The following is a 9,079-nucleotide window of genomic DNA, read 5'->3' as shown; positions in this document are numbered from 1 at the left end:
ATTTTGGACCTAAGGGGTACCATCGCCAGCATGAGGAGCTCCCCGGGCTGGGGCCAAGTGGTGGTCACTCTCCTTGCTCTACAGGGGGCACAGGTCCATTCACCTTGCTAGTCAAGCCCGAGGCTGCAGGGGAGATGGGGCACACACTATCCTAGTGCAGCTCTGGCAGATATGGGAGAAGAACCCAGCAGACCCCTCTGCTTCCTTCTAGGCCAGTAGAGAAGACTCCAAGATGCTTAGTGCACAGACTTATCAGAATGTCACGCCCCACCTTGGGACAGGGGAACCAGCCAGAAGGCAGCTTCAAGTCTAGCTCTGGGCAAGGCACTGCTTTGTCCTGCGCATCCTTGTCCTTACTGGGCCCTGAGATAAGGCAGAAGTCATGGCAGTGGCAGGAGGAGCTCTAAGGGAGGCAAGACGTTCGTGGTGGTGGTGGTGGGGGGTGATGCCACAAGGGTGGGGTCATACACCCAGGGAGAGAGAACAGGGAGCTTCTGACTGGCCAGTGAGTCACAAGCAGATGCCCTGCCTCACACTCACCCTCAGCCCTTCTATGCCAAGCCCTGCCTCTACTTCCAATCAGGAGGCTAACCCTGCCTTTGAGGGTACGGATAAAGAATCTGGGACCAAAAGGGGTGCATGGGCCTCCTTGGGAGCCTGGTAAGTCTGGGCCACCAGAAAGCCATCACTGCAGGTTGAAGACGAGACTGACAGTCAGGATGATGCCCAGGAGGAGGGCAAAGGGCAGCCAGGTCTTCACAAAGGCCCGACCCTGACCGACTTCCCATAAAGCAGGCAGAGGCGGAGCATCACCAAGCTCCAGTTGGTGCTACTGTGGTAATGCTGCGTGGCCAACGCCATTGAACGGCAGTCGTCACAGCAGAGACTGTGCTGTGCGGGGTCCAATTTCCACAACTTGGCAGGCTTTCCGAAGGGACAGAATAGGGGCCAGCAAAGTCCTGAGTGACTCCTGCGGATGTGCAGATGCCCGTGTGGCCGACGATGCGTGGGCATCATGGGCACCGATGGGCGTAGGAAAAGTGGCTCTGCTCCAAATCCATAGTGACGCCCGCAGACCGGGTACCGCTGCACGTCCGTCTCGGCCACCACTTCCGCCATCCCAGGAGGGAACTGAGAACTCCCTTCCGCTTTCGCCATGCTTGCGCATCCGGTTCCCGCCAGCCCACTACTCACGGACTTTCAAGGATAGATGGTTCTGAGTCTTTGGCTCCAAGCACATGGGTTATTTCTACAGTTCCAGGGCGAACCACAGACCCCGCTTTAAACAGAGCATCTGAAATAACAACTACAGGACATCAAGCAGATCAGTGTCTGCCTACACCTGGCTAGTGTGTGTGTGTGTTTAATTTTTGTATGTATGAATGTATTGCCTGAATGTAAGTGCACTTGTGCGATGCCCACAGAGGGCAGAAGAGGGCATCGGATCTCCTGGAACTGGAGTTACATACAGTTGTTAGCCACCATGTGCTGGGAATTAAACCTGGGTCCTCTGTATTTGTCATATATTTTAACTTATAGTGGGGCAAGAGTCTCCTCATTGCATTTTTCTGGGGGTTACAAGCTCTCCTATCATGTTTATTTTTCTATATGTGTGAACTTTAGAAAAACTTATTTGCTGCCAGAAAAAGTTACTTGAGTCACATTAAATTTATGTGTTAACTCAAGCAGACCTGATAAGCCCATGCTAGTGAGTCAGTCCAGCCAAGAATGAAGCTACATCTTCTGTATGCTTTTGTGAAGCCCTCCTCCTTGGCCCCCTGCCCTGCACTCCCGAGACCCCTGCCCCTCTTTAGGACTAACTGCTCTTTTTCGCTTCTGTAAACTGCTTGATTGCTTGGCTGAGAGGACAAACTATGTTGATCCCATTTTGACTAGCTGTTTCAGGCAAGCCTGAACATGCCCAGGCATACTGTAATCTCCACCTGCCACCCCCACCCCAGGAGGCTATAGGTCAAGCAAGCCCAGACATATAGCAGCCTTATAAGGTAGAAACAGAGACTTCTGGCTCTACAGATAACAGTCAGCACATTCCACAGCTCTGAGGGTAGCACCCACCAATGAGAAGCCCCCAGGACTGCATCCCTTATAACCAATCAATTCAAAAGTGTGTTGGTGTGCACAGGCTCCTTGGACCAATCAAGATGTGACTCTGTTATTCCCCTCCTCCCTTTGTCTGAAACCTATAAAAAGTTCCCTCCTTCTGCAATCAGGGCTCTCAGACGGACCTACCACGTTAGTTTGGTCTGAGAGTCCGAGCTTAAACCCGAATAAAGACTCTTTGTTCTTGCATGCCCTCTGGATTCCGTGGTTGTTTCTTGGGAGTCCGTTCTCTGGGCACAACACTTTCAAGTCAGCATGTGCATCTTTTTAGGATGGACTGAAGTTTTCTGTATATATGTCTATACATTTTTCTTGATGTATTTATTTTTTATTTTTATTTATTTTTATGTGAATGTTTTGCTTACATGCATGCAAATGCACCTGTATCGTGCGATTCCCACAGAGGCCAGAAGAGGGCACTGGATCCCCTAGAACTGGAGTTAAGGAAGCTTGTTAGCCACCATATTAGTGCTGGAAACCAAACCCAGGTCCTCTGGAAGAGTAATCAATGCTCTTAACCACTGAGTCATCTCTCCAGCCCTATTTATTTATTTTTGAGGCAGGGTCTCACTATGTAGCACTGGCTGGTCTGGAACTCACTATGTAGCCCAGGTTGGCCTCCAACTCAGAGATCTACCTACCTTGGCTTCCTGACTGCTGGGAATAAGCATATGTACCACCATACCCCCACACCCAGCCCTAATTTATTTTCTTTTAATTTTACGTTGTAAATTGGGTTTTCTTTGATGATACTTAGATTCCTCGCCCCTATTCACAACTTTCCCCATTGCCCACCCTGCCCAATTTAATGTATAGAGTCTGATTTGTGTCTCCAAATGTCCTTCAGCATGGGTCAATCCACTGGGTGAACCCAAGAGTCCCATCCCCGAAAGACACTGTCTCTCCCCTCCCAGCAGCCATCAAGTGCCAAAAGTTCTTTAGATGGGGTTAGGATTTCTTACCCACTTCCCAATGTCTATGCTGGAAATTTGTCTGCTTTGAGCTCGCATGCTCTCACCATTGCTGTGAGTTCATATATATGCCTAAATGACCAGCTGTCTGGAAAACTGTATTTCCCTGTGGTCATCTACCCCCTGTGGCTCTTACAGTCTTTCTGCCTCCTCTTCTGCAATGATCCCTGAGCATTAGGAGGTAGAGGTTTGAAATAGGTGTCCTGTTCTAAGATAAGTACTCTGCAGCCTCTAGTTCTCTGCAGATTGGCTAGTCAACAGCTGTCTAAATGGAATTAAGGCCTGCTCATGTGATACTGTAAATATAGCCAAATACACTTGGCTGGAGAGGTCATAAATCCTAGAGAAAAACCTACTTTTGCCATGTCCCTTGACCAATGTAATTTCTTACTTTATTCTAAATATGCACCCTTATATTTACTGACAAGTATATCCTAATAAAAAAAAAAGCTTCTTTTTTGCAACAGATAAAGACTATTACAGAGTTCTAGAACTTGTCAAATGCAGAGGATAAGTGTGAGATGCTTAACCCTAAGTGACACATCTTCAATGCAGTCTCTACACACAGTATGAATGCATCCTTGAACTCTCACCAGAGAAGTTTCCTTATGCAGCAAATGGTGACTAACTCTTTTTAAAAGATATTTAAAAGTTTTTGTGTTGAGTCTTTGCCTGCATGTATGTACATGCACTGCATGCATGTGCTGATGGCTCTGGAGGCCAGAAGAGGGTGTTAGAACACCTGGAATGAGTTATAGGTGGTTGTGAGCCACCATGTGGGTGTTGTGACCAAAACCCAGATCTTTTGTAAGAGCAGCAAGTGATCTTAACCTTTGAGTCATCTCTCTAGTCCCTTGTTTTAACTTTAAGCAAGATTGATTTATAGCTATTTTATTTTAGTTACTTTGTCATTAATCTTAGTTAACTTTCTATTGCTGTGATAAAACACCGACTAAAACCAACTTGAAGAAGAAAGGGTTTATTTGACTTACACACATTACAGCTCATCCTTGAGGGAAGCCAGGGCAAGAACTCAAGATAAGAACCTGGAGGAGAGAACTGAAGTGTGGACTACAGAGGAACACTGCTCACTGGCTTGCTCCTCTGGCCTGTGCTCAGTTTTTTTTTATTATTTTTATTTTATGTGTATGTGTGTATTGCCTGCACGTAGGTAAGCGCACCCATGTCGTGCAATGCCCAAGGAGGACAGAGAGGTTGTCAGATCCCCTGGAACTGGAGTTATGGACACTTGTTAGCTGCCATGTGAGTGTTGGGATTCGAACCTGGGTCTTCTGCAAGAACAGCCAGTGTTCTTAACCACCGAGCCATCTCTCCAGCCCTAGGTCTGTTTTCTTATACAACTCAGGATCACCTGCCAGGGGTGGCACTGCCCACAGTGGACTGGGCTCTCTCACATCACACAACAATCAAGAAAATACCTCACAGATATGGCCATAAGCCAATCTTATAGAGAAAGTCTTCCAATTGAGGTTCCCTCTTCCCAGGTGTGTCAAGTTGACAACTGTAGCTATCCAACACACAAATAAATGTGAATTTTGCATCTACTTTCCAAATGGCAGTTTTCCTTAATTTTTTAGTCTCTGGGAGTTTGTGCATTAATAATATTAGAATTATTTGGTATTTAAAGCTTGGGTAGTGTCAGTTTCTTTTCCTGTTGCGGCAATAAAATACTCTTGACAGAAGTTTGTCTTAGAGGAACAGGGTGCAGTGGCAGTGGAGAGCACAGCTGCAGGCTGGGCAGTGATTGACACATGGGAAGCTGGGCCTCCTGCCACCTTTCTTTCCTCTGGGTGGGAGCTGCTTTCTCTGCCAGTGCCCATCCCATCCTTGAGCGCTGCAGCAATCACTACCATAAAGAATGACAACCAGGAAGTTCATGACCAGCCATCTACTTCAGACGAAAAAAATGGTCATTGATGTCCTGGGAAGGCAATAGTACCAAAGACAGAAATTCAGGAAAAACTAGCCAAAATGTACAAACCACACCAGGTGTCATCTTTGTATTTGGATTCAGAACTCATTTGGTGGTGGTAAAACAACTGAGTTCAGTATGATTTATGACTCTTTGGATTATGCAAAGAAAAATGAGCCCAAACACTGACTTGTAAGACATGGCCTGTATGAGAAGAAAAATACCTCAAGAAAAGACTAGAAGATACTAGGAACAGAATGAAGGTCAGGGGGACTACAAAGGCCAAGTGGGTGTTGCCAAAGTGAGCTTGGGATTGGACAACAGCAAAGGATTATGCAGTGACTTGCTCTGCTGTGATGATGCACACATCTAAGGAGAGGATTAATAAACTGTAAAAACTAAAAATGAATGAAAGAAAGAAAGAAAAGAAAGAGAAAGAAAGAAAGAAAGAAAGAAAGAAAGAAAGAAAGAAAGAAAGAAAGAAAGAAAGAAAGAAAAAGGTAGCTAAGCAAGCAAGCCAGGATGAAGAAAGTCTGTAAGTAGTGTCATTCCTCCATGATCTGTGCTTCATTTCTTGCCTTGGGGTTCCTGCTCTGAGCTCCCATCTGACTTCTCTTAGCGGTGGATTCCAGGTATGATGGTGCACACTTTTAGTCCCAGCACTTGGGAGGCAGAGGCAGGTGGATCTCTCTGAGATCCAAGCTAGCCTGATCAACATAAGGATCTACATAGTGAGTTGCAGGCCAACTGGGGCTACTGGGAGACCCTGCCTCAAAACTAAAACAAAGATAGACCGTGCCTTTTAAGTGTAAGATAAAATAAGGGTTTGTTCTGGATCACAGTTTGGGTTATAGTCCATGGGGAAGTCACAGCAGTAGGAGTCTGAGGGAGCTGCTCATATCACAGCCAGTTACAAAACAGAAGAACGAATGCAAGCAAACTGCTCAGCAAACTTTCTCCTTTTTCATTTTATTTATTTATTTATTTATTTATTTATTTATTTATTTATTACACATAATTTTTTTTAGAAAAAGACCCTGAGCCTTTGACTGGCATCTAGAGGTCCAATCTTCAACCTATGGTATCTGACGCTACAAAGAATCAATGCTGAAATGGATTAAGGGATGCTTGACTACTGTCCACCACTGCAGAACTGTGTGCTTCACAGTGAAGAGAAACCCTCACATCTCCTAAGGTCACAGTCATCTTCTGTGTTTATTGTGGGGTAAAGTATTTTTTCAACACACACAGATAAAAGCAAGATGTGGCAAAGTATGGGTATGTGCATGTGAGTGCAGTGCCCATGGAGGCAAGAAGAGAGCACTGGATCCCCTGCAGCTGGAGTGTAAACTACCCAACCTGGATACTGGAAACCAAACTCTGGTCTTCTGCAAGAGTAATAGGTGTTCTTAACTGTTGAGTCATTTCTCCTACCTCTTTTTGTTTGTTTGTTTGTTTGTTGTTGTTGGTCTTTTTGAAGCAGGGTCTCCCGGTAAGCCCCAGCTGTCCTGGAACTCACTATGTAGACCAGGCTGGCCTTGAACTCACAGAGATCTGCTTGCCTCTGCCTCCCAAGTGCTGGGACTACAGGTGTGCACCACCATGCCCGGCTTATTTATTTATTTATATTTATTTATTTATTGACTTATTTATGTGTATCAGTGCTTTGTCTTTATATAAGTGTACCCATGTCATACAGTGCCAGTGGAGGTCAGAAGAGGGCGTTGGATCCCTGGAACTGGAGTTAAGGACTGGTGTTAGCTGCTACATGGGTACTGGCAACTGAACCCTAGTCCCCTGCAAGAGCAGCTAGTGCTCCTAACTACCAAGCCATCTCTCCAGCCCCAGTCTTCCCACATTAATTCATATAATCAAGATAATTCCTACAGGCATGCCCAGAGGCACATCTCCCAGGTGATTCTAGAGTCTGTCGAGTTGACAATTCACACTGATCATCACAGGTAGAATCTTCCTACATATGATATAGTTGATAAATTCTCTACCATTGTATAGAGATTGTTCTGGTGAGACTCTGTCTCTACAAGGGTCAGTTTTGTTAAATCCCATTTTCTTCTGAAATTATTCATTTTATGTTTTCACTTTGGTTTAACCTATAACATGAATGAATTTGGTCCATTTCTACCAGAACAAAGGCAAGGAAGTTGGGAGAGGACATTCTGGTTTGAGGTGATGAAAGAAGGAAGCAGAATAAGCTGGGCCTGGGGTGTTAGCAGAGAAGACCCTACAGCTCCAGGACCCTGCTGTCACCAACCCTGATCACTGATGGGCCACCTCTTCCACAGAACCAACAGCATGGTTGGTATGATGGTTAATACTGCCAATTTGGCAGGATCTAGAGTCACTGAAGAGAAAGGTTTTGGGCATGTGTGTGAGAGATTTTCTGATCAAATTAAGGTGGGAATATCCATCCTAAATATGGGTGACAGACTGAATAAAATGGAGAAAGCAGCTGGGCATGGTGGTGCATGATTCATGAGGCAGAGGCAGGTGGATCTCTGTGAGTTTGAGGCCAGCTTGGTCTACATAGAGAGACTCTGTCTCAAAATAACAAAAACAACAAAAAACTGGAGAAAGCCAGCTGAGCAGCAGCATTCATCCATTTCCTGATTCTTTATGCGATGCGACCAGCTGTCTCAAGCACCTGTTGCCATAGCTTCCCTGCCATGATGGACTTTATTTCCTCAAACTGTGAGCCAAAATAAACTTTCTTCCTTAAGTTGCTTTTGTATTTTGTCACAGCAACAAGAAAAGAAACTAGCTGGGCATGGTGGCACACACCTTTAATTCTAGCACTTGGAAGGCAGAGGCAAGCAGATTTTTGTGAATTCAAGGCCAGCCTGGTCTACCTAGTCAGTTTTAGGCCAGCTGGGGCTACAGGGAGACATTGTCTCAAAAAGTACAAAAGATAAAAAAAGAAACTAACACAGTAGGCCTCCAGGCCCTTCCCAAGTGTCCATCCAAAGAATCCCTTCATCTGTGGAAACAGCCTCTGATCTCTGGGAAGTGGCTCTCTGGTAGGTTTGGAGACAGGCTTGTTGCTTCTGTACCTCTGAGTGCTGGTCCCCACCCCTGGGTTTGCCCTCTGCTGCATCCTGGTGTGTGTGCCCTCCTGCCAAGGGACACGTTTGTACACTCTGCTAGGCTTACAAATACCGAATCACTCACCATTAAAACACCCAGGGCCTGGGAAGGAAGAGTCCTGAAGAGACTCAAGGAGAGCAGATAGCCAAATGAGTTGGGCTGCAAAGGGATGGAAGACCAGGAGGGACTCAGGACCAACAGGAGCAGCTGTGTCCCTTCCACTGCACCATCAGTGTGGGTAGATAGCACTCCTGCTTCAGACTGACTAGAAAGGCATTTGGCAGAAAGCTGATGTTCCTGAGAAATTAAGGGCAAGATAGAAACTGAGCTTGGCTGTGAAAGTGTCGCAGGACTCTTTTTGAAGGAAAAAGAGAAACCTACCCAAAAAGAGCTCAAAGGAGATGGCAGGCCCCCCCCCCCATGAAGAGCTGTTTGTTGTGGTGTAAATGTAAAATGTCCCCTCTGGGCTCAAGTGTTTGAATACTTAGTAGTGCTATTTTGGGAGCTTCTGGGATGTTTGGGAAGTGGAGCCTAGCTCAAGGAAGTAAGTCACTGGGGGAGGGGGACACTGTACTTCCTGCTTCTTGTGCTCTCCCCACTTCTTGATCCAAGGAGTCAGCTGGCATCCTCAGCTCCTGTTGCCACCCTGAGGAAACTAGGCGCCACAAGCCCATTGTCAGCCAGAAGCCAGAACCAGCCTTATCTAAAAGCTCCACAAGCCTCAGGCACCGCTGGTCAAGCTTCAAGGATCAAGCTGTAAACAAATCTTATGGGCGGAAGGACCACCCTTAGGGCCCGATACCAGTAATCCCATTTCCCCTTAGCCCCGACCCTTACCCCATATCTCTGTGTGTTTTCGATACCAGTAATCCCACTTCCCCTCAGCCCCGACCCTTACCCCATATCCTTGTGTGTTTTTGAAATTACTCTGTGTTTTTGAATTAACGAATAA

General features: G+C 46.1%; 2 pseudogenes; one reads left to right on the top strand and one right to left on the bottom strand.

The window, feature by feature from the left end:
- Positions 1–685: 685 nt before the first annotated feature.
- Positions 686–1,188, bottom strand: LOC115068687 (annotated as a pseudogene).
- A 3,801-nt stretch (positions 1,189–4,989) lies between these two features.
- Positions 4,990–5,330, top strand: LOC115068690 (annotated as a pseudogene).
- The last annotated feature ends 3,749 nt before the right edge of the window (positions 5,331–9,079 follow it).

This window comes from Nannospalax galili, unplaced genomic scaffold (genome assembly GCF_000622305.1).
Source record: "Nannospalax galili isolate Female #2095 unplaced genomic scaffold, S.galili_v1.0 scaffold389, whole genome shotgun sequence".
NCBI classification, from domain to species: Eukaryota; Metazoa; Chordata; class Mammalia; order Rodentia; family Spalacidae; genus Nannospalax; species Nannospalax galili.
This window is presented reverse-complemented; position numbering and strand designations above follow the sequence as displayed.